Consider the following 25,978-nt stretch of genomic DNA (forward strand, 5'->3'; position numbering starts at 1 on the left):
TCCTCAAGGCAACGAGGAGGCAACAAATCCTCTGATCAAGTTCTGGCAACCACCTAGCAACCCCTTCTCAAGTCTATGGCCTTCCTCCCATTCTACGGTGGTTCTGCTCAGAGCCAGTCCACCTGCTTGCCAAGGCAAGACCCAGGATAGAGCAATGCTTCCTAGAGGGCTTACATTCCTATCTTGAGCCTTTGCCTTGAGGAGACCACTTGGTGGCATCCATTCCTCAGACTTGGCTCAGATTGCATATCAGACAGTCTCTGCCAGTTGCCTCAGATCGGGTGAGACACTTCCCCTTTATCCTCTTGCCCAGCTCCCCCCCACCCCATCACCCTGCCACTATTGTGGCTGCCCTGCAGCCCTCACCCTCCTTCCACTTCCCTTCATCCACCCTTTCTCTCTTTAACCCCTTACCCGCCAAGAGAGACTCATTCCACTTTCCGTGTCCCTTAAATCCAGTGTTGGTCACAGAACACTTCCAAGAAGGAACTGTTCTCCATTGGTGGCTGGCTAATTGAAGAGATGTCTGATTTGGCCACTCACCCACATCATGTTACAGCCCTGTGTCTCAGCTGGAGACGTCTGCTGTCGACTTTGTTGCTGCTCTCATTATTTCTCTCTGTTCATGGGGAATCCTCCTCCCTCTATTCCCACTTCCTCTCTCCTAGCCTGTCTCCTACAAAACCCGAAACCTCTCTGTCTCTACATTGATCTGAAGTCCAAATGCTTAATATCTGTTTTGTAATACTGCCTGGCCTCAATATAAACTTGAAAATGATTCTCAATGGCCTGAAAATGGCACCTTTGATTTTTCCATCTTGTGAGACTTAGATAATTTTTACTGAAAAATGGGCAAATAGTCTGAGGTACCCTATGTTCAGGCATTCTATACACTCCACAGCCTCCCCACCCTATGCTGTTCCTCTGATTCCTCTCCAATCCTTCTCAAGCCCTAACTCCAGACCTTGATCTCCCAGATCCCAACTCCCACCACCAAACAACAGCTCCTTTCCTTTCTTGGCATAATGGGATACTTCCACCTCTGAGTTCCCGGCTTTGCTTACTAAACCCCTCTACAAACTAATAAAGGGAGACCCTGTTGAGCCTTTAGATCACAAAACCTTTCCTCACTCATCCTTTCAATCCTTAAAAGAGGCCCTACAGACAGCCCCCTCCCTGGACCTTCTAGGCCTCACCAACATTTCAGTCTTTACACAGTTGAATGCAGGGGATAGACAGCCGGCATCCTGACACAGGGTCCCAACCCATGTCCAATAGCATTCCTGTCCAAACAGCTTGATGCCACCATCATGAGTTAGCCACCGTGCCTGTGGGCAGCTGCCACAGCAGCCCTATTACTCCTAAAAACACTCAAAATCACTAGACATGCCCCACTCACCCTTTACTTTTTCCACAACCCTCAGGGATTCATGTCTTCATCCCAACTCTCACACTTTCTTTCCACTCCTCGCCTTCTTCAGCTCTATTTGCTTTTCACAGAAACTCCCATAGTTACCATTGCCTTAGGCCCCCATTTCAACCCAGCTTCTCACTTTATCAGTATATCACCTCTTTCTAAAAAGCCTGATCCACATGACTGCATGTGTCTAATACACCTAGCAACCTCTTCTTTCCCTCACATTTCCACCTCCCTTCCCGACCCTAACCACACCGGGTTCGTTGATGGGAGTTCATACAAGCACATCCCCAGCTCCCTTACCAGGGTGGGATGCACTATCATCTCCCATGATTCTATCATAAAAGCTAAAGCTCTCTCTCTGTCCACTATCTCTCAACAGGCTGAACTAATTCCTCTGGCCCATGTTCTCACACTAGCTAAGGGCTTATAAGTTAACATCTATACAGACTCCAAGTATACATTCCATATATCACACAATCATACTGCCATCTGGGCAGAAAGGTTTTCTCACTTCTGGAGGATCTTAAATCATCAATGCTCCATTCATTAAAGCCCTTCTTCAGGCTGCCCTTTTGCCAACCTGGGCAGCTGTACTTCATGGCAAAGGACACCAAAGACTTTCAGATCCCATAGCTGCTGGAAATGCCTTTGCAGACAAAACCACAAAGAAAGCAGCCAATCTCCCCCTCCACATCCCCAAGGGTCAATACTTTGCCCTTTCCAGCTTCTCCCCAGCCTATTTCCCTTCCAAACACCAGCAATATCAGAATCTTCCCACCAAACATGGATGGTTCCTGAGTCAGGGAAAATTCCTCCTTCCTGCTTCACAGGTCCATGCCATTCTTTCATGACAATTTCCACACAAGTTACAGACCCCCTAACCGGACTGCTTGAGCCTCTTATCTGCTTTCCTTCCTGGAAAACCCCCATCAAAATCACCACTCAATGCTCTGTTTGCCACACAACAGGGCTTCCTGAAGCCTCCTCCTTTTTCTACACATCAAGCATGAGGCTTTTCCTTAACTCAGGAATGTCAAATTGATTTCACCCACATGCCAGTAGTACAGAAGCTGAGATACTGCCTAGCCTGAGTCTATACCTTCACTGGGTGGATAGATGCCTTTCCCACCAGCTCAGAGAAGGCTTTGGCCATTATTAACTCCCTCCTAGCTGTAATTATCCCCATTTTGGTCTTCCCACCTTCATTCAATCAGACAATGGCTCAGCTTTTATTAGTCAAATCACCCAGGAGGGACCCAAGTTGCTTGGTGTCCAATGAAACCTCTACACCCCCTACCAGCCTCAATCATCCAGAAAGGTAAAAAGGACTAACAGCCTCCTCAAGGCCCACTTCACTATACTCACACTCCAGCTACATACTCCCTGGTCCTGATTGCTCTCCTTCACATCCAAGCCATCCCACTGGGAACCCACAGGATACAGCCCTTTTGAGATTTTATATGGCCGAACCTTTCTGCTCAGACCAAACTTCAGGCCAGAGACAAGCCCCATTAGAGAGTATCTCCCAGTTCTACAACAAGCCTGAAGAGATCTGACAAGCTGCTGACCTCTTGCCTTTGACACCCAGCCTTATGAAGATATCCTGGCTAACAAATTTGTCCTAGTTAAAGATCTAAACCTCCAGTCCCTGCAGCCCAAGTGGACAAGACCCTTTGTGGTCATCTACAGCACTCTGATGGCTGTCTGTCTACAAGGATCCCTCCCCTACTTCCCTCAGGCTGACCCGAATTCCAGAAGACATTTAAATGCCTTGCCTCTATATATCTTGCCACTTCACTCACTTCCTTCATTCAGTCTGCTTTAATCTTACTTGATTTCACCCTCAAACCTGTAGCTTCAAATCCTACCTTATGTAGATAGAAGACCTTTTTCAGGGAACTCTGTGCGACTTTTCCCCAGAGGAAATCAAATTATTTTCTTTCCTTCCTGCCCTTCTCTTTTAATGATTGATAAAGAGGACCTTAATTAAACACCCTCTGTTCCTACTATCTGCTTTTCTATGGATTTTACTTATGACCCTGTTATGGCTTCAGTTCAATTGTCTTTTACACCAGGGATGAAATGATTTTTTATGCTCACATTTGCCCTCACCCTCACTAGATTCTTCTCCTTCTCACTGCCTGGCCCTCCTGTTCCTTTCACCACACCTCATGGCTGCACCCTCATCGCTTCTCCCAGTAGTTCCTAATTATCTCCATAGGACCCTGCAGTTAATTCATTCCTTGCTGAAACAATCTAATCCTTCCTTAGCCAAAAATTGCTGGCTTCCTATCTCCATGTCTTGAGCCACTCCAGTCCCTTCCCAGGTCTGTGTCCTTACTAACCCTACATACCATCCTCAATATGAAACAAAAGGCCCACTCCAACTCTTAAACAAAAGATCCTTACTTGGTTTCCCCATTAATGAAATGACAAAAAAAAAACAACACTCAGATGGGACATGTGGCTCAACTCATTCAATCCTATTATCACTAACCTCTCTGAATTCAAAAGCTCAATAAACCCCATACATGGCCTCATACCACTGATACTAGTCTGACCTTCTGAGCCCCCATCTGCATTCAGCATAATCTATCCTCTGGTATATCACTAGGACATTATTCCCCCACCAATGTAGCTAATACATTACAAATACTGGCCCCAGTCAACCATATCAATTACCAGGTTGCTCAAGATGCCCCATTCATTCAGCCTGTACACTTTTCTGCCCTTTTAAAGTTATAACCACATCATTGCTTAACACAAGTTTCTGTAACAGCCGCCACTTCCCATGCATGACAATACCTCCGTGGGCTCCCTGTAACCAATCTCCAACTTGCTCAGACTGCCTTCTCTTGCCTACTTTTAACTACTACTCACAATGGCTTCTAATACATACCAAAAGATTATTTTTCCAATGGAAGAACAGAATAGTAAGTGCCAGCAACATGCCCCATCAGGGACCCTTTCAGTCTCTAATAGGAGCTGTCTTGTCAGGTACTCTGAGCATCTGGGAGAATGAAAACAAGAAACTTTCACATCTCTTTAGCATCAATAAGCAATTCTGCTTACCTAACCAAGGCATTTTCTGGCTTTTTGGGACATCCACCTATTTATGCCTCCCCACTAACTGGACTAGCATTTGCACCCTAACATACCTCAGCCCAAAGATAGATATTGCCCTGGGAAACCAGAGCCTGCCTGTCACCATCAGAGCCCCAATCCAACAACTTTGAGACCTAATAACAGTGTCCCTACTTGTCGGTCTAGGTATCACCACAGCCACAGGGACTGGAATAGCAGAACTACCTCCCTAACCTACTACTGTTCCCTATCCCAAGATCTCTCCAACAGCCTCGGATAGCAAATTCCATTCTTACCTTACAGAACCAGTTAGCCTCCCTGGCCACAGTGACTCTTCAGAACCACAGAGGTCTAGACCTCTCAGCTGAGAAGGGAAGCTTATACATCTTAGGAGAAGAATGTTGTTTTTATACAAATCAGACATAGTACGAGATGCAGCAAGAAGGCTAATTGACAAGCTGCAGAAATCGGACAATGCATGTCTGACTTGAACCAGTATTTGGAGCTGGACCACATGGCTCCCCCCACCCATTAATGGGTCCTCTTGTCTATATTTTCCTTCTCCTCTTTGGGCCATGCCCCCTCAAGGTTCTCTCAGGATTCCTCCAAAATCAAGTTAAGCCTTTCACCAATCATTCAATGTGACAAATGCTTGCTCTGACTCCCCCATACCACCCCATCCCCCTCAAAACTCTCTCCCAATTAAAGATGTCTATGCTGCCCACATATCCTGCCTGAAGCAGTCATGAGAAACAATGCCCACTTCCCCTACCTTTTTTTCTTTTATAACAACAAAGAGACAGAAATGTCATGCCCAAGGACATGATAGATAATTTTATAGAAAAATTTATTAATCTATTTTATTTCATATAATACTTGTAAGCATTATTTCAAAAGCTTAGCTCCATTTTTAAGATTCTGTATGTACAAAACCTTTAGCAAAAGTTAGAATTCCATGTTGTAGCTGAATGTAGGATAACCTACCATTTCCCCTTGCTGGATATTTACCCCACAATAAGGAAATAAGAATTGACCTCGGCAGCTTGACCTCTGCAGCTTGACCTCTACAAGTCCAGAGGAAACTACAGTAGAAAAAATGAGTGTATTGAGCTGAATGGTGAGCTAGGATAGAATCCTAATTTCCTGCCTGTGTTAGTGAGTGCTCACTAGAAAGATTTAATATAAGATGTAAGATATAAGATAGATGATAGATAGGTATATAGATATAGATACATGGGTTTACAAGGTAGTCTTACAGTAGCTGCCTGTGCAGTCAGGTGTTGAAGAGTGTAAAATGGCTGTCTGCATGCTGGAGATCCAAAGGATCCAGTCAAAAGTGAAAGGCCTGGAGCTCACTATAAAGGCCTGTGTGAGTCTGTAACAGGAACCCAAAGGGTCTGTGCTGGAAGGCTGAAGAGTGTGCTGAAAGCCAAGAGATGGACGTCCAAAGCGATGCCAAAGACTGGAGCTCCTCTGAAGAAACAGAAGTGAGACTTCCTTCTTGGTTCCCCTTTTATTCTATCCAGGCCTATTGGTTGGTGCCACTCATGCCCAGGGTGAGTCTTCCTTCTTCAGTAAGTCCATCATCCACACCCAGAACTATGCTAAACCAATCATCTGGGTGTTTCTTATCCAAGCTGACACCACAATTAACTATCACAGTACCCTATTCATCTTAAGTCATTTCCTTTGTGTTTGGAAATGAGCCAAGTTGAAGAAAGAGCTTAAGAATTCTCAGTTTATAATTTTGGTTCTAGAGGTGGGGCAGCAATTGAGCCTTTCTAGGATCTATATTTCTTCGAGATTTCTGACCTGGTAAGCCACTTGACATAAGAGTAACCTCACTGGTTAATAACAATGGTATCTCTTCTTAGCCTAGATCTTGGAGTTCTTGCCATCAATGAGCATTAGACTTGTTTGTTTAGCATTTTACTTTATTCTATCAACAATAGTTAGACTTGGACTTCTTTTTTTTTGTTGTTACCGGGGATCAAACTCGAGTCCTTGCACTTGCGAAGCTGGCGGCGAAACCACTGAGCTAAATCCTTGGCCCAGACTTTGACTTCTTAAACATCTCATAATTTGTATTTTGTATTAGATTTCTATAAGCACTTCTTTTTGTTTGTTTAGATTTGGAATTTTTTTGTTTATTTTTGTTTTGTTCTGAGACAGGTTCTTGCTATGCACTCCAGGCTGGCCTTGAGCTCAATATGTAGCCCAGGCTTGCCTAAAACTCACAGTGATCCTCCTGCTTCAGCCTCCTGAGTTCTGAGATAACAGGCATGAACCACCATGCCCAGCTACTTTAAGCACTTCTTAAAGGCTAGTTTTGGTAAGATAATTCTTTTATATTTTTGCTATTTCTTATTCTGGTGAAATACACATAGCATAATTTCTAGCCATTTTATATATATTTGTATATATAATTGAGGGGCATGTTATGGCTTGTGTTTAAATGTCCCCACCTCCACCCCCCCCCAAGCCTCATGGGAATGAGGTGAGGCTTCTTTTTCAGAAGTGGCTGAATCTAGAGTATATGATTGATTCATGGTGCAATGCTAGGCCCATGAGCACTAGGATATGAGTGCTACCTGCCCTAAGTAGTCTGAATAATATAAAACGGGCTGGAAGATGCTTATTAGTTCTCTTGTTGCTTTTGCTGACTTCCACTGCCATGAACTGTTGCCCCTCTATCACTCTGCCTTGGAGCCAGCCAATTATAGACTGAAACCTCTATGAACTACGAGCCAAATAAACCTTTCCCCCTTTAACTTTGAGTGTCAGATATTTGTCTCAGTAATGAGAGAAAAGAAACTAAGACAGGGCATTAGGTACATTTATAGTATTGTGCAACCACTACCAGTATCTAGTTTCACAACTTTTTCATTATCTAAGAAAGAAACCTCATACTCATTGAGTAATTATTCTTCATTTATACCTTTCTTCCAGCACCAGGCAATATATGTTCTGATCTTTATAGATTTACCTATGCTGGATATTTTATATAAATGGAATCATACAATGTGTGATATTTATGTCTGGCTTCTTTCACTTGGGATATTATTTTCAAGATTCATGGATGTTGTAACATGTATCAGAATTTCATTCTTTTGTATGGCTGAATAATATTACAATAGTATCGATACACTGCATTTCATTATTTATTTGTTAATTAATGGACATTTATGTTGTTGACACTTTTAGTTACTGTGAATAGTGCTACAATGTATGTGCATAAAATTTTTGTTGGAACATCTGTTTTTCGATTCTTTCAGGTATATACGTAGCAGTGGAATTGCTGGGTATCATATATGCAGATCTGTTTAACATATTAAGGAACTGCCAAATTGTTTTCCAAAATGGTTGTACCATTTTACTTTTCCATAGCAATGTATAAGGGTTCTATTTTCTCCACTTGCTCACCAATACTTATTTTTTAATTTTTTTAAATTATAGCTTGCTAGTTGGAATGAAATATTATCTCACTATGATTTTTATTTGCCTTTACTTAGTGACTAATGATGTTGGACACCTCTTTACATTTTCTTGAACATTTATCTTTTTTGGGGGGGTACTAGGGATCGAACTTGGGAACCTGTGCTTGCGAGGCAGGTGCCAGAACCACTGAGCTAAATCCCTGGCCCCTTTTTTGCCCATTTTTAAATTGGGTTGTCTTTTTTGTTGTTGATTTGTAATATTTCTTTATACATTCTGAATACAAGACATACTTATCAGGTATATGATTTGCAAATAGTGGGTTGTCTTTATACTTCCATGATAGTGTCCTTTAATACATAAAATTTTTAAATTTTGATGAAGCCCAGTTTACATTTTCATTGGTTGCTTGTGTTTTAGGTGTCATATCTAAGATACTATGGCTAATCCAAGATCACAAAGATTTATATCATTGTTTTCTCCTGAAAGTTGTATAGTCTTAGCACTTTAATTTATGTCTTTTACATCTGTTTAATTATTTTTAATATGATGTGAGGTAGCAGTCCAAATTCATTCTTTTATACTGGGATATCCATTTGTCCCAGTATCTTCTGTTGAAAAGGGTATTCTTTTCTCCTATCAAATTTTCTTGGCATCCTTGTCAAAGGATACAAGTATATGCTTCTTTCTGAACTTTCAGTTCTCTCTCTCTCTCTCTCTCTCTCTCTCTCTCTCTCTCTCTCTCTGTGGAGGAGTGAACTCAGGGCCTCACACATGCTATTCACATGCTCTACCACTGAGGTACACCCCCAATTCCTATCTCTGTTCCTCCTCCTCCTCCTCCTCCTCCTCCTCCTCCTCCTCCTCCTCCTTCTTCTTGGCTGGAAAATCTAAAAGATTCTTTATTCATTCGTCTAATGAAATGTCCAGAGGTAGTCCTGGTTTTAGGTACAAATGGATCTGGATACTTGAAACATTCCTATGTCTCTTCTTAATGCTAGTACCAGAATATCTTGATTAGTATAGCTTTGTAGTAAGCTTTGCATTAGGAAATTGTGAGTCTTCTAAACGTTTTCTTCTTTCCAATATTTCTTTAGCTATTCTGGGTCCCCTGCACTTCCAGATAAGGTTTAGGATTTGTTATTATTTGTGTCTATATGTCCCCCCAAAGCCTCATATGTTCATAGTAGGGCTTTTTCAGAAGTGTCTGAATCTAGAGTGTGTGATGCTGGGATTAAGAGTGTGTGATTACTAAATCAGTCTTCTGATTGGTTTGGTACTGCTCTAATCCTGGTAGCCTAGATAGAGTATAAAAGGAGAAGAAAGTAGCTGCTAAGCCCCCTTGTTTGATTTGCTACCTTCTGCCCACCATGAACTGTTTCTTCTCTGCAATGCCTGTCTGTCATGCCACCCTGCCTTGAAGCCAGCTCATAATGGACTGAAACTTCTACAAACTGTGAGCTAAATAAACTATTCTCCCTTTAACTCTGGGTGTTGTGTATTTTGTCTCAGCAAGGAGAAAAGTAACTAAAACAGGATTATATTTTCGATTTCTATAAAGAAAGGCACTTGAATTTTGATAGGGATTGCATTGATACTATAGTTCAGTTTGAGCAGTATTGAAAATTTAATAATTAAAAAATTTCTAATACATGAACACTAGTTATCTTTCCACTTGTTTTTTTTTTTTTGAAACTACATTTTAATAGAAAACAAAATAACTTTTTGGAAAACAAATGTTTAATCCTTTCCCCATACATTAGAACTTGCTTTATCCTCAGGGCACAGTTTGACATGTGCATGCGCACTCAGGATTCACCTCATGATGTGCTCACCGCAGGACAGAGAGCAGAAATGCTAACCTCTGGTTAACGGTGACTCCGAAATCTAACACTAATTCTATCTTGTGACTTACTCCAAATTATTATTATTATTATTATTATTATTTTGGTACTGGGAATTGAACTCAGAGACTTGTGGTTGTCAGGCAGTTGCTGTGCTGCTGAGCTACATTCCCAGCCCTCCAAATTATTCTTTACCATAATTTTTTGGTTTTGGTGGTACTGGGGATTGAACCCAGGGCCTCCCACACGCTAGGCAAATGCGCTACCAACTAAGCTGCACCCTCTCCTACCATAATCTTTCTTTTCAGGGGAGAGAATTATTGATAGAAGTGTAGCCAAGAAAGAATCTTTCCTACCACAACTGCAAAAGCCCAGTGTTCTCAGTCAACCCACCCACCGACTTCCATAAACATGCTATTTGTTGTGCTCAATGCGCACCCAAGATTTCCCTTTCTCCTGATACACTGAGCCACCAAAATCTCTGAGTTTCATGAAGCTCAAAATTCCAAGTATCACAGCCAGTGGTAGGAGTCACACCTGAAGATAAAAGCAGAGATGTTCCCCTCTGCCAGTGCTAGGCTTCCTCTTTGCAATAATAACAACCATCATAATAACAATAATAAAAAATCCTGGTTCTACCATTCAGGAAAAGGACTATCCCTCCCTTTCCCAGTTCTGTCCCCACTTACCTCCTCAAGTGTGGCTCAACTGAGCATGTCTAGGGGTTCTGTGGAGGGCACTTAGCAACTGCCCTCAGTAAGCACGCTGGGACAAGGACAAGATGTGAATGGGAAGGTGCTTGCACGGCGGGGGGGGGTCCCAAGGGTCCTCTGGGAACATGCCACTGACCTCAGAGCACCCTAGTGCTCATCTGGAGTCCAGGCACCACTGAGCCATGCCCCGGCCCTGACTGAGTCCCATGACAATGAGGCTGCATCGGGGGAGGGCTCTTTCACAGTCTGTCAGTAATTAGCTCACCATGTCCATGTCTGTGCTGCACCCAGAGGCCTCTCACCACAGCCCAGTCCATTCCAGCCAAGGTAAGAATCAGTGTTCTTGATTCTCCTGTGTGATCCTGGTCACAAGAAGCAGGTTTCAGCCCATGAACTGCATGCTCAGGACACAGCTCATCTGCCCAGTGTAGACAACCAGGAGCTCACTGGAGGAGCCATTTGCAGGCACACTACAGCATATGTTCCGGAGGTCCCAGACGTGCACTGAGTTGTCTATGGAGGCAGAGGCCACTAGGCCACTGTCAGGGCTGAAGGCGAAGCTGGTGATGCTGTCTGTGTGGCCTCTCAGCTCTTTAAAAAGGATCCCAGAGGCCAGGTCCCACAGTTTTAACTGCTGGCCCTTGCCAGCAGATGCCAAGCACTTCTCTCGTTGGGAGAGAAAGCCAGAGAGAGCACAGGGCCATGGTGGCCTGTGAAAAGCCTCACTGAGTTCCCCTGCTGTGCGCTCCACAGCTGGACAGTCTTGTCGGTCGAGCCCATGGCTAAGTAGTTAGAGTTAAGGTGGAATCTGACACAGTCCACACCTGCCAGGTGTCCTGCATATATTCTCAGTGGGCACATCTGATCAAAGGACCACAGCCTAGCAGTGTGGTCATGGGACCCACTGACAAAGAACAGGCTGTACAGGCTGATGTCCGGTCCCACACGGGGTAGGCATGTCCTTGGTTCAGCACAGTGTTGGTGAAACTCCCCAGATCCCAGTACCAGAGGGACATATCCTCAGAACCAGAGAGCAAGCCTGAGCTGTCCGCGAGGAAACATGTGCTGTATACTCCTCCACAGTGTCCTCGCAAGATCTGCATCTCCGTGCCTGCGCTGTCCTCCTCATCCTCCTCTTCCTCCAGAGTATCACAAGCCAAGTGGATATGTTATGTGTCTACAAGGTGCGGCTCTGATTTCAACTTCGTGGACCACAGACTCCAGAGTTTTATGCAGGAGTTGTCAAACCCAGCAGCAAGCAGCTAGCTAACAGGGGCAATTTCTGCAGTGTTCAGCAGCTACTCCGTGTTGTAGAAGGCGTAGAAGCAGATGGTGGTGAGGGAGAGGTGGCCATCCTTGACATGTTTGATGCTCTTTTGTAAGACCTACAGTGCGGCCTCGTTCTGCAGAATGGGGCTGAGCACATCTGGGGGCTCCAGGCCGCTGCTCTCACTGTGGAAGGAGCCACCACTGGCACACAGCTGGTAGTCTGTTCTCTTGGCAGGCTGCACATCCAGGTGGATATGTAACGTGAGGACCTTGCACAGGGCAGTGTTGTTATCACTTCGGAGGTAGCAGATCAGGTAGTTGTAACTGTCTTCCTGGAGATAGACCACGTACTTGTTATCTAGGAACGCATGAAGCTTGAAATTGGACGGGATGTCCTGGATGGTCTGAGTGGTCTGCACCTACTCAATAACATCCTTCCGGCTTGTATTCTGCACGAAAATTCCATGGAAGCGGCCATAGAAACTTTCCACTGTGCTCTTCAGACTGCTCTGGACCAGGCTGAGATTTCATGGCTGTACTGGGAATCAGAATCAGTGAGAAAATTCCGTAGTCGTCCAAACTGTACTTCGTATTGCTGGGGTTCTGCCTGGCAAAGAGCTGCAGACACTACGTTGGCACAACAAATTCTGACTGGACTGTGAGGTTGGCTCCCATTGTGACAGCCAACCCGACTCCATCTTGTGCCTCAATGCCATTTTGTACCTGTGCTTGGACAAAGTACTTGCACATGAACAAAGCACCCAAAACCCCCACATCCTGCTTGGTAGTAAACTTGTTACAGTTTCAGGATGTTTTGTAGCTTACCTAGTGTGTGTGAAACTTCCTTGTACCCCCACTAAGCTGGCATGGTTCTGCTTCAGTAAGATTCCGCTTGCTCTCCCCTGAGCCCTCCCCAACTGAAAGCATGATTTAAAAGGAGAAATCAAACTGCCTTCCCGTTGCCAAGGAACCTTTCTGGGTGCTAGGCCCCCTCAGTTGCGGGCTATAATAAATGGGCTTGAATGTGGCACAGAGTGTGGCGCATCTCTATTGTCCAAACTCACTCGTCCACAACACCATCTCCTCAGGAGTCTGAGACATACGCAGACCTTGCTTCCGTGAACCATCTGAATCCACCTACTGCCGGCGCTTGAGGTAGCAGGACACTGCCATCTGGGCGTGCTCAGTGCGCACCCGTTTCACAAATGAACATCCTGGGCGGCTCCCGCTCCCGCTCCCGCCCCCGCCCACTGCAGGGCCTCGCTCCACTGCCGCTAGCCAGGCCTCCGCACCCCTCGCCCCGTCGCGCCCGCTGCTCTGGGCTGTGGCCCCAAGACCGCCTGACCCAGGGGCACGCTGGCTGGGCCGCAGACGCCGCTGCACCTCTTACCATTTGTTTAGGTCAGATTTTCAAAACTGGTAGTTCCTTATATACCAGTGTTGCAGTTCTTTGCTTAAATTTATTCCTAAGTATTTTACTCTCTTTGATGCTATTATAAGAATATTTCTCTTAATTTCATTTTTGCATTGTTCATTACAAGTGAGTTTCAGTATTTTTATCTTTTATCTTGCAGCCTTGCTGAATTTGTTTAATATCCCTAATAAATTTTAATGGATTTATTTGAATTATCAATATGCCAGATCATGCCATCTGCAAACAGAGATATTTTTACTTCTTTTCCAGTCTGGATGCCTTTTATTTCATTTTCCTGACTAATTGTTCTGGTTAGAATCTCCAGTAAAATGATGAATGGAAATAGGGAGAGCAGAGATCATTTTACTGTTCCTGATCTCGGGGCTAAAGCTTCCAGACTTTCAACATTAAGTATGATGGGCCGGGGATTTAGCTCAGTGGTTTCACCACCTGCTGCGCAAGCGCAAGGACCCGAATTCGATCCCCGGTACCAAAAAAAACAAAAACAAAAAACATTAAGTATGATGTTAGTTATGAGATTTTGGTAAATACTCTATGGGGTTTATGAAATTCCCTTATGTTCTTGGTTTGTGGAGTGCTTTTGTTGTGAAAGTATGCTGAATATTGTCAAGTGGGTTTTCTACATCCATTGAGAGGACTGGATGGTTTGCTTTTGCCCTTTATTATATTAATATGGTATGTTACATTCATCAATTATCATATATTGCACTCCTTGGATATATTCCACTTGGTCATGGTATACAGTCCCTTCTATATATGGCTAGACTTGATTTGCTAGAATATTTTGAGGATTTCCCATGTCTATATTCATAAATGATATTAGTCTATAATTTTCTTGTGATATCTTTGTCTGATTTTGGTATCAAGGTAATATTGATCTCATGAAATGAGTTGAGAAATGTTCCCTCTTCTGTTTTGGGGAGAGTCTGTGAAGAATTGTTTTTAATTCTTCTTTAAATTTTTTTTAGAATTCCTCACTGAAGCCATCATGTATCAGGTTTTACATCGTGGGAAGTTTGGGGCTTTTTAAATATATCAATCTCTTTACTTACAGGTTTATTCACATTTTCTCTCCTTTTTTTTTTTTGAAACAGTTTTGGTACTTTGTGGGAGTTTTTTAAAGGGAATTTTTCCATTTTAGCTAGGTTATATAATTTGTTGACATAAAATTGTTCATAGTTTTCCTCTATGATCATTTTTATTTCTGGTGGTAATTCACTCCTTTCCATGCCTGAATTTATTAATTTGTGTCTTTTCTCTTCTCGTTTAGTCTAGCTAAAATATATCAGTGCTGTTAATCTTTGCGAAGAACAAACCTTTAGTTTTATTGATTTTCTCTATAATTTTTCATTCTCTATTCCATTTATTTCTACTCTAAATCTTATTATTTCCTTCCTTTTCTTACTTTGATTTTAATTTGCTCTTTTTCTAATTTCCAGGGTACATAGGTAGATTATTGACTTACATTATTTGTTTTTTTGTAGTGCTGGGGATGGAATGCAGGGTCAGGAGACTACGCTACATCTCCAGTCCTATTTTATTAGTTTAGTTTAGTTTACTTTTTTTTGAGACAGGGTCTCACTAAATAAGTTGTTCCTGCTGGGCTGAATTTTGCAATCCTCCTACCTCAGCCACCCTGTGGTGGAATTATAGGCATGCACCACCTTGTTTGGCTACAATCTTTTTTAAAAAAATACAAGAATTTGTAGCTATGGAAAACTGCACATTGCAAAAGTTCTATGCTATACTTTAGTTTTGATTTATCTCATAATATTTTCTTATTTCTATATATTTATTCTTTGATCCATTAGTTATTTATGTTGTTAATTAGTGTGTTGTTTAATTTCCACATATTTGTGGCTTTCTCTAATTTTCTTTTATTAATATCTGACTTTATTTCATTGTTATCCAAGAACATACTTTATATGACTTCAAATCTTTAAAATCTTTTGCAACTTGTTTTATGTTGTAATATAGTCTGACCTGAAGAATGTTCCATGTGAATGTAATAATTTGTATTTTTCTCTTGTTGGATGGATAATTTGTATTTTACTCTTGTTCTATAGATACTGTATTTGTTATATGTTTGTTTTATTGTGTATTGAAGTTTTCTATTTCATTGGTAATTTTCTGTCTAGTTGTTCTCTATATAAACTAGGATATTGAAGTCTTTATTATTGAATTATTTGTTTCCTCTTCCATTTTGTCAGACTTTTTTCCTTGTATTTTGGAGTTCTATTAGGTACATCATCTTGATGGGATTCCCACACATGCATATACATACTCTTTTTTGACTTGAGTAATGACTTTTATTATAAAGTCTATTTTTCCTGATATTAGTGTAGCTACTCCAGCTGTCTTTTGGTTAATTTACATGGTGTATCTTATTTCATTCTCTTATTTTCCAACTATTTGTCTTTAGATTTAATTTTTTCTCATGGTAGAACATATAATTGTATTATGATTTTTCTTAGAAATTATTTTATTTAGAAATTAGATATTTTCTAGAGTACCACTTAATTCTTGTACTGTTTCATTTACTATGATTTTTAAAATTAATTTTAAGTGGTTTCCCTGAGTGTTATAATTAGCATTTTAATTTATAACACTCTAACTTGGATTAATAGTAACCTAATTTCATTAGTGTACAAAGACTTTGCTCTTTATTATGTGCGTTCTAACCCTGCTTTATACTGTTACCACAAATTCCATATGTACAATTGGATATCTTTCAACACAAATTTATTAATCATGTCTTGCACCATGAGCAAAATCTTTGCTGTTATCTGAGTAATTATTTCTGATTTCATTTTTCTCAGATCCTCTTTTGTTGCCAGTTCAGAGAGTCCAGGTGGTTGAGTATCAGACTGTTCCATCTCGTTTCCCTTTGGGGTTGCTGTAGGTGATCTGGAAGTCTGTTTTTGAGGCTTGTTTATGTGTTTTCTCATTTCCACAGGGGGGCGTGCTTCTGGCACCCACGCGGTTCACCTTCTCTGCCCTAGCAGCTTGGGATGGCAGCAGGGGAGCTTCCTTCTGGGTTCTGGGACCGGCTCAGCTTCTCTGCCCTAGGAGCTTGGGATGACAGCAGGGGAGCTTCCTTCTGGGTCAACACAAATTTATAAGTATTGCTTTGTGTAGTTATCTTTTAAATCAGAGAGAAAAACTATGTTATAAATTTAAAAATACATTTATAGTCTATTTTGTAGTGATTAATGTATTTTCCTTTACTGATACCCTTTATTTCTTCATGTGTATTCAAGCCACTGTCTCTGTCCTTTCTTTATAGCCTGAAGGTCTCCTGTTTCATAATATTTTTTTTTGTACTGGGGCTCGAACTCAGGACCTTGCACTTGTGAGGCAGGCGGCGACACCGCTGAGCTAAATCCCTGGCCCTGTTTCATAATTCTTGTAAATCAGGCTGACTTGTAACAAATTTTCCCACTTTTGTTTATCTAAGACTATTTTAACTTCTTTCATTTTGAAGGGTAGTTTTGGCAAATATAAAAATCTTGGTTGACAATTTTTTTCTTTCAGCATATTAAATGTTTGCTTTTGGGCCTCCATTATTTCTAATAAGAAATTAGCTGTTAATCTTATTGACAATTCTTTGTGTGTAATAAGTCACTTCTCTGTGGCTACTTTCAAGATTCTGTCTTTCATTTTAACAGTTTGATTGTGATTTGATTGATTATAATGTATGAGTTTAGCCTACTTGGTATTTATTGAAGTTTTTAGATATATAATGTAGGGAATTTTTTGGCCATCTTTCTTTTAAATATTCTTTTGCCCTTTTTTTCTTCTCTGCTTCTGGAATTCCAATTATTTATATATATATATATATATATATGTTATGTATATATCAGAAAGCTTGATGGTGTTCCTTATTATTTCTTTCTGTTTGTTTGTTTGTTTGTCTGAAACAGGGTCTTGCTACATAGTACAAATTGGCCTTGGACTTACTATGTAGCCCAGGCTAGCCTCGAATTTGCAGCAATCCTCCTACTTCAGCCTCTTGAGTGATGGGATTACAGCACACCCAGATTCCATAGTTTAGTAAACTTGATCATGTCCTGTAGATGTCTTAGGCTCTGTTTGTTTTTCTTTATTCTTCTTTTTCTATATTCTCAGATTGGATAATCTCAATTGGTTAAATTTACTGATTTTTTTTCTTCTACCTGCTTAAATCTGCTATTAAATTCTTCTGGTAGATTTCTCATTTTTGTTATTGTGCTTTCTAACTCAATTTCTACTTGGTTCTTTTTATAATTTCTCTTTATTTCTATTCTCTATCCGGGAAGACATCATTCTTAAATTTTCCCTTAGTTTTTTTAGATGTGCTTTTGTTTATTTCTATGAACATTTTATGATAACTGACTTTAAGTCATTGTCCAGTGAGTCCAATGGCTGATCTTACTTAGGGACAGTTTCTAGTATAGGTTATACTTTCTTATTTATTTGTATGGCCCATCATTTTTTAATCAAAACTGTGGATAGTCTGATGTAGCATCTCTGGAAATCAGATCCTATCCCTACATCATGGTTTACTGTTTCTGCTGCAGTTATTTGTTGTAGTTTTCTAAACTAACCTATAAAATCTGTATTCTTTGTCATGTGTGGCCACTGAAATGGCTACTCTGTAGCTTTGAAGTCAGTTTATGATTGGACAGAGTTTCTTAAATGCCTGAAACCAGTAATTCTCTTAGTCTTTGTCAAGTGACTCCTGTAATTTTAACACTTAACCAGAACACTGACAATGCTGCCTTAGGCTGCACTTCTTGATAGTTCACAAACTCAAGGTCATCCGGACATGAGAGTGTGGAGCTTTCTTGGGTGTTTTCTGAGCACACACACAGTCCTTGCATGTATATGCACTTTTAGATTCCCAGGAATATGTAGGAGTTTTTTAAAGTGCTTATAGATAGCTCCATACATTTTTCCTTTTAAGTTTTTTGATTAGTCTATTAGGTGTCTTAACTGTTATCCATGCCCTAAAACAGCTGAAAAGCTAATGTATTTGCCTGTATTTCTTTTAGACAAACCCTCCCCCTAGTGGAGGCTTTTTGCACCACATTACCTCTGATTTGAGTAAAATACAGACCTCATTCTAATTACTTACTTAATTTTCTATCCAGGGAACCAACCACCAGAGATATACAACAGTGACAGTTGTGTAGAATTGGAGTGTTGAAATACCTCCAACCCCTTTGCTGCCTCATATGGCTGGCAGGCTGCCGATTTTCTTCAGAGATGTGGTCTGTGAATGTTTAAGGATATAGCAGAACTGGAGAGTGGGAGATGGAGCTAGGACAAGTTAAAATGACATTAAAGCTCATTATTCTTAAAGATTCAGGGTTCTTCTCTAGTGCGAGGGACTGAATCTAGAGCCTTGTACATTCTAGGCAAGTGCTCTATCACTGACTCTCAGGTGTTTTTCATGAATAAATGTTTCTCAAGTTTCTGCGAGCCTTTGGTTAATTTCCACAGTTCTGAAAATGTTGATCCTGACTAATTTTGCCAGGCTTTTTATTTTTTTATGGAGGAGTGAATTGGAGTGGTGTCTTTACTCTGCTATTTTCACTAACATCACCTCAAGGATTCTTTTTTATTATAAATAATGTGTTAGATGCATAAAAAATAACAGCAAAGATATAGCTAGTAAGTAGACCATTTAAAAGTAAAGACTTTTAACAGTAAAGAAGTAATCCAAATCATATAATATTACATAAAATGGAAAAAAGATATTCTCATAATGAACTGCTATACTCACTTGTTCTAAGACTGTCCAACTTAAGAGGATGAACTATTTACAGCTGGTAATATCATCCATGTCCTAAATACCTTTTTAATGATACTATCCTTTGGTTACATTGTCACATAAAACTTCCCACAGAAATGAAAAAAAACACAATAATGAATAAGACACATAAAGTTCCCAAACTCCATTAGCGTTGCCAATACAGTCATCCCAGTACTGAACAAACTTTAAATTTTGTTTACATTTCTATGAGATCACCTTTTCAGATTCCACATACAATCCAGTAACTACTCGCTATATAGCCAAAGTAAATGGAATCAGTATATAGAAGAGACATCTGCACTCCTATGTTCTATGTTCATTTCAGCTGTGTTGACAAGTGCCAAGAAATGAAAGGAACCTGTGTCTATCACCTGATGAATGGATAAAGAAATGTGGTACATCCACAATGAAATAATTTTGCTATTAAAAAAATGATTTCAAATCATTTGTGACAATGAGTGACAATGTGTTAAGTGAAATAAGCCAGGCATGGAAAGATAAGTACCCACAGACAAGTACCACATTATCTCACTTATATGTGAAATCTAAAATAGTTGACTTCATAGACATTGTGATTGGCTACCAGAGGCCAGGGGGAGTAGAGTGGAGGAGGGATGGATAATGTTTGATCTATGGGTACTAAGTTATAGTTAGGAGTAGTGAGTTCTGGTGTGCTATTGTACAATGACTATAGATAACAATAGTGTACCATACATTTCTAAAAGATGAAAGAAAGGATTTTGAAAGTCTTTACCATAGGAAGGAGATAAATGTTTGAGAAAATAGATATGTTTAACCTTATTTGAGTGTCTCACAATGCATACTTACATCAAAACATGAAGCCAGGTGTGGAGGCACACACCTGTAATCCTAGGATTCTGGGTGGCTGAAGCAGGAGAAATGCAAGTTCAAGCCCAGCTTGGGCCACTTAGCAACTTAGAGAGAGCTTGTCTCAAAAAGAAAAATCGAAAAGGGCTGGAGATGTAGATCAGAGTGAAGGCCCTGGGTTCAATATCCAGTATGACAAAAAAAAAATCTCAAAACATTACATACTACCCCTTTAACATGTTCAATTTTTATGTTTTACATGTCAGTTAAAAATGAATTTTTAACCTGTAGTTCCAGCACTCGGGAAGCTGAGGCAGGAGGATTGCCCTGAGTTCGAGGCCACCCTGGGCTACACAGTGAGTTCAAAGCTGGCCTGAACTACATAGCGAGACCCTGTCTCAAAAAAAAAAGAAAAGTTTAAATAAAGACCACAAATGGATAAGTCCACATCTGCTCTACCCCCATAGGATTTCAGTTCATTGTGGTCTTAGTTTATAAATGACCCAAATAAACATACAAGAGACTTCTTTAAATTTTTAATTAACACATAATTGCATATGTTTATGGGATTTAGTGTGAATTCATGTATACAACATTTATGTTTTTGTGTGTTCAAACTTTTTTCTAGTTCTTTACAATACATATAACAAATTGTTGTAAACTATAGTCACATTACTGTGCTATAGAACACTCGAATTTATTCCTTTTATCCATTTTGTTATATATTTTCTAAACTTCTTTTTTTTTTTTTTTTGGTACCGGGGATTGAACTTGGGACCTTGCACTTGCGTGGCAGGCGCCAGAACCACTGAGCTAAATCCCTGGCCCTTCCAAACTTCTTATATCCTTGCTTCCTCTACTCTTCCTAGCCTGTAGTGACCACTGTGTTACTCTCTACTTCTCTGAAATCATCTAGTGACCACTATGCTACTCTCTACTTCTCTGAAATCAACCTTTTAGCTTCCACATGAATGAGACTGATACATATATCCACCTATATGAATGAGACTATGTAGTATTTAAGTTTTGTGCCTGATTTATTTCACTTAATGTCCTCCAGTTCCATTCATGTTGCCACAAATAACATGATTTCATTCTTTTTATGGCTGAATAATATTATGTATATATACCACATTTTCTGTATCCACTCAACAATTGAGAGAGACTTTCATTGATTCCATGTCATGGATATTGTGAATGGTGCTGCAATAAATATGGGAATGCAGATATGTGTCAGTCAACTTTTTTTTTTTTTTGGTACCAGGGATTGAACTTGGGACCTTGCGCTTGCGAGGCAGGCAGCAGAACCACCAGCTAAATCCCTGACCCTCAGTCAGCTTTCTGTTACTGTAACAAGTATGTAAAATAATCAAACTATAAAGAGAAAAGGTTTATTGACACTTAATTGGCTCATAGTTTTGGAGATTTTAGTCTCTGATTGGTTGCTCTATTGTTTTCAAGCCTATGGCAAGTAATACTTCATGGCATGGAGACAACAAAGCTTCTCACCTCATGGCCAGAAAGTGGAAAAAGTGTAGGGGGGCTAAGGCCCTACTATCTCCTTCAAGGGAATACCCCTAAAGAAATCCCACTAGTCCCCACCTCTTAAAGTTTCCACCACATCCCAAATGGGTCTTCAGGAGATAATTTTAAACTGTAGCAAAATGTCTCTTTAACATACTGACTTCATTTCCTTTTGATATATACCCAATAGTGGGATAAGTAGATCATATGATACTTATGCATTTAGTTTTTGAAGAATTTCCATAATGGTTCACTGATTTACATTCCCATCAGCGGTGTATAATGATTCCCATTTCTCTTCATCCCTGTCAGCATTTTTGATTTTTTTTTAATTTTGAGTATAGCTATTCTAAATGAGGTTAGAAGATATCTTATTGTGGTTTTGATTTGAATTTCCCTGATTATTAGTGATGTCGAGCATTTTTTCATATATTTATTGCCCAGTTGATATATTCTTTTTTGTTTTTTGTTTTCTTTTTTTGAGACAGGGTCTCCCTATATAATTCAGGCTAGCCTTGAACTCACTGTATAGCCCAGGCTGGCCTCAAACTTGCGATGATCCTCCTGCCTCAGCCTCCTAAGTGCTGGGGTTACAGACATGTGCCACCATGTTTCAATTTTGCTATTTGATATATTCTATTGAGAAATGTCTGTTCAGATAATTTTCCCATTTTAAAATTGATTATTTGAGGGGTCTGCTGTTGAGTTTTTTGTGTGCTCAATAATTCTTTTTTAAAACCTATTAATATCATTATTATATCTAAAACATTAACAGTGCTTCTTTAATATAATCAAACATCTACTTTATATTTCCCTGATGATCTCAAACTATTTTGTTCTGACCATTTCTTTCTGAATTGTAAAATGGTTCACACATTATATTTGGTGGATATATCTTTTAAGCCTCAATCTGTACATACTCTTTCCTTTTTATTTTGTAGTTTATTTGTTGAGGAAACAAAAGAGTGTTTATCCTTTGCCTAGATTTTGCTGATTAAATGCCCATGATAATGTTGGTTGTTTTGTTGTTGTTGTTGTTGTTGTTGTTGTTGTGGAGCCGAGGATTGAACTCAGGACTTTGTGCTTGCCAGGCAGGTGCGGAGCCACTGAGCTACATCCCCAGCCAGGATAATGTTGTTTTTTTGTTTTTTGTTTTGTTGTTGTTGTTTTTTACTCGGTATCAGGGATCAAACTCAGGACCTTGCACTAGCCAGGCAGGCACAGCGCCACTGAGCTACATCCCAGGGCCCCCATGATAATGTTTCACATGTTCCTTTGCCCCCCTTTTTTTCTACAAGGTTAATTGGAGTATATTTAATCTTTTGGAAAGACTGTTGCATTTATGGTATTATTTCTGTCATTTTCTTTACAGTTTAAGATTATATTTTGTTGCCTGTATCAAGGCTCTACAAGGTTCACATGGGTTAGCATGTAAAGGTTTACGCATAATCTCTTCCTGCTATGAATTCTCTCTTTCTCCTACACGTGCATATCTATCCTCCCAGTAATATTTTATTTCTTGGAATTGAAAAGTAACCTTTTTCCATTAAAAATACCAGTGAAGGAATCTGACCGCCACCATCTTGATCAGAGACCCCTCTAAACCACCCCACCCCAGCACAGCTGACCTGGGGATTCATAACATGATCAGCCCTGCTATTGATAGAAGTCACTACTTCCTGCACTTTTCCAAGCCTCGACCTTGGGCAACCATTACTGCTTGTGCTCGCTCAAGCCTTGTTCTTGGCAGGGAGCTATAACCCCCTCTCACTGAACTCCCCTCTCCCCATGACCTTAGAGAAGACCCCATAGCCTGTCCAAGAGCTGCTGGTCTGGTCTCTAGTGCCACAGTGGCTCTTCTCAGGTTTGTTCTGAAATAAACCTGTCCTGTTGAGCTTGTACCTCTGTTTCTTCTTTTCTTTTTTCCTAACAACCAGTTTCTATAAGTCTTTGATTATCACCATTAGTATTTTTATAATGAGTTTTTGAGTGTTTGGCATTTTTAGGTTTTTAAAACCCAGAATCTATACCTTCATAAGCCCTGCTTTTATTATAATATTAAAAATTCTGTATATCCATTTCACATTTCAGGATATTGTGAAGATGACTTCCTTCCATATTCTTCACTATGGCAGCTGTTATTATAATAATCTTATTTTATAGGTGAAGAAACTACAAACTTTCAAAGATTAAGTAACTACATATAATCATTTATGATGGAGTCAGGTCTAGCTTTCAAATCTACTAACACTAGATTCTGTGTTTGTTTTATTATACTTGTTGAGCATAAGATCGTATGATAGTTCAAGCTACTTCTACTCATATAAGAAAAATATCTTCTTTCAAATATTAGCAGCACCATAAAATCTAATACCATAAAAAGGAAAATATAGATTATTTCAGGAATGAGCAATATCATAATAAATCACACCAAGGTAAAGAAAATTGAAAGATTGTTTTACATTTAATGCTTTTGTTACCAGATGTTGGGTCATGTGGAAATTCTTTGCAAGTTCTTGGTGTCCTAAATAAAGAATTGGACAAGACACACTGAAAGGAAATACATTTATTGAGGATGGAAAACAAGTAAGCTCTGTAGAGTAAAAGCAAGTGGTGAACAGACTCACAACAGTGTCAAGGATAAAAGGAAGCAGTCTTTGGTATCTGGAATTCTTGAATTGGCTTCTCCTTCATAGAAATAAGGCATTGAGATGGCAGTTGTCCTATCAAAAACTCAATTGGCCTGGCGCCAGATTTAAACTGCCGTATCAAAAGACTGGCGTGACTTTACACCAGATGTAAATGAAGAATGGAAATGGCACTTTTCTGATTGGTTCCATGTACAGTGCTCAGGAGCTGCAAAGTCATCATGGATTCTGTATTCTGCACGTGTGCCCTGGTTCTCCATGACTTTGACAGATTCCACTCAGTTGTTTGACCAGTTTTGCCCCAGCCCTAATCTCCTACCTCACTTTAACACTAGCATATCAACATTGCCTTCAGTTACTCTGCACATTAAAAAAAAAATTTTAATTTTCATTTTTTTCTCATTAAGTTTATTGGTACATTTTGGGTACATTATGATCACATTCAACATTAGGAATTTGTACCTCTACATGATATATCTTGGTTCTTGTTTTTTCCCCATTGCCCTTCTCTCCTTCCACCCCTCCGCTCCTTCCTATTTACAAAAATTTTGTTTCCATTTTTTCCTTTTTTTCTCATATTTTCTTCTTAGCACTATACATAATTGAAACATTTTGAATTGTAGCCCCAAGCTAAGCCTCAGTTGAGAATAATTGAAACACACCAAAACTTCCTCCAAAGAAAAATTGGAAAACTCCTAATAAAAATACTGATTCCTCCTATAATAATAAAAGATAAAATATATTCTTATTAGAGCAGAGAATAATGACTACTTCTGTTTACTAATGACTATTTTATTACTAATGTTTAGTACATTATCTGTCTCCCTCACGTCTAATTAAACACATGCTCCAGGAAAATTTCCAGGCCAAATACTGCTAATAAATAAAGGGAAGAATAGTAAGATCAGAATTTTAGTATATGTGTTGCCAAAGCGAGCAGAAGATCAGAATTTAATTAGCTGTAAAGATCTCTGCTCATCACTAAGAAAAAGAGTCAGTGTCCAGTTGCTTACTTCAAGACTTTTCCTGTCAATTAGCCATTGTGACTACATTGGCTACCCAAAATCATGCTTTTCAAATTTGGTATGAGTACCCCCAGGAGAGTGTCACACACACACAGGTGAGGCAGGAGACTAGGATGTGGCAAAACTGACTGGGAAATAGGTGTGATCTGTTAATTACAAAATCCCAGGACACATGCACAGAACAGTTCCCAAAGCCCTGCACGTGGACTTCTCAGGAGAACTCAAACATGTTTTCTATAGGATGCCTGAACCTGACATCAGCCTGAAAAGTGGGTGATACAAAAAGGACAGTCCACACTGAGCTCTTCACCACTGTGTTCTCTCTTGCATAATGGCCCACCTTCACCCTGTAGGGTGTACTTCCTTTCCTACTTTTACTTGGTCCAAATTTTCTCTTTAGAACCTATTTTCCCCCCTACCTTTAATAAATGTAAAACTTAGCTATTATTTGAGCTTGTCATGACCAACTCTGTTTAGGACAGAAAGAACCTAAAAACCACCTCTAGAAACAGACTCCAGCACTCCAAAACCCAGTAACACAGCCACACAGCGATGAGTGATATTTTTACTCTGATTATCTGTCGAAAACTAACCATCTTAAATTCTGTCAGAGCAAATCTTCTGGAGAATATATCATGATTGTATAGTATCAAGTAATATTTAGTAGTAGGAATAAAATTCTCAGTTTGCCAGGATTTAGCTCAGTGGTGCTGCCGCCTGCCTTGCAAGTGCAAGGTCCCGAGTTCGATCCCCAGTATAAAAAAAAAAATTTCTCAGCTCTCTTTAATACTTGGATAGCGCAAACAAAGCAGAAAGGTTTTATAAGTGAGCAAAAGAAAAGCATAATGATCTGTTTAGAGGAAGATTTTGTGGACAAAAGTAGCCCTTCCTGCAACTATCAATTTGAAGGAGAAACAATTATTTAGTTATTAAATTCTAATATTGTAATAGCATTT

General features: G+C 39.9%; 1 pseudogene; it reads right to left on the reverse strand.

The window, feature by feature from the left end:
• Nucleotides 1-10,487: 10,487 nt before the first annotated feature.
• LOC101699474 (TAF5-like RNA polymerase II p300/CBP-associated factor-associated factor 65 kDa subunit 5L pseudogene) overlaps nucleotides 10,488-25,978 on the reverse strand; it is a 37,687-nt pseudogene continuing 22,196 nt past the window's right edge.

Source organism: Heterocephalus glaber, unplaced genomic scaffold, assembly GCF_053883595.1.
Source record: "Heterocephalus glaber isolate CG9 unplaced genomic scaffold, H.glaber_assembly_v1.0 deba00001613, whole genome shotgun sequence".
In the NCBI taxonomy this organism is placed as follows: domain Eukaryota; kingdom Metazoa; phylum Chordata; class Mammalia; order Rodentia; family Bathyergidae; genus Heterocephalus; species Heterocephalus glaber.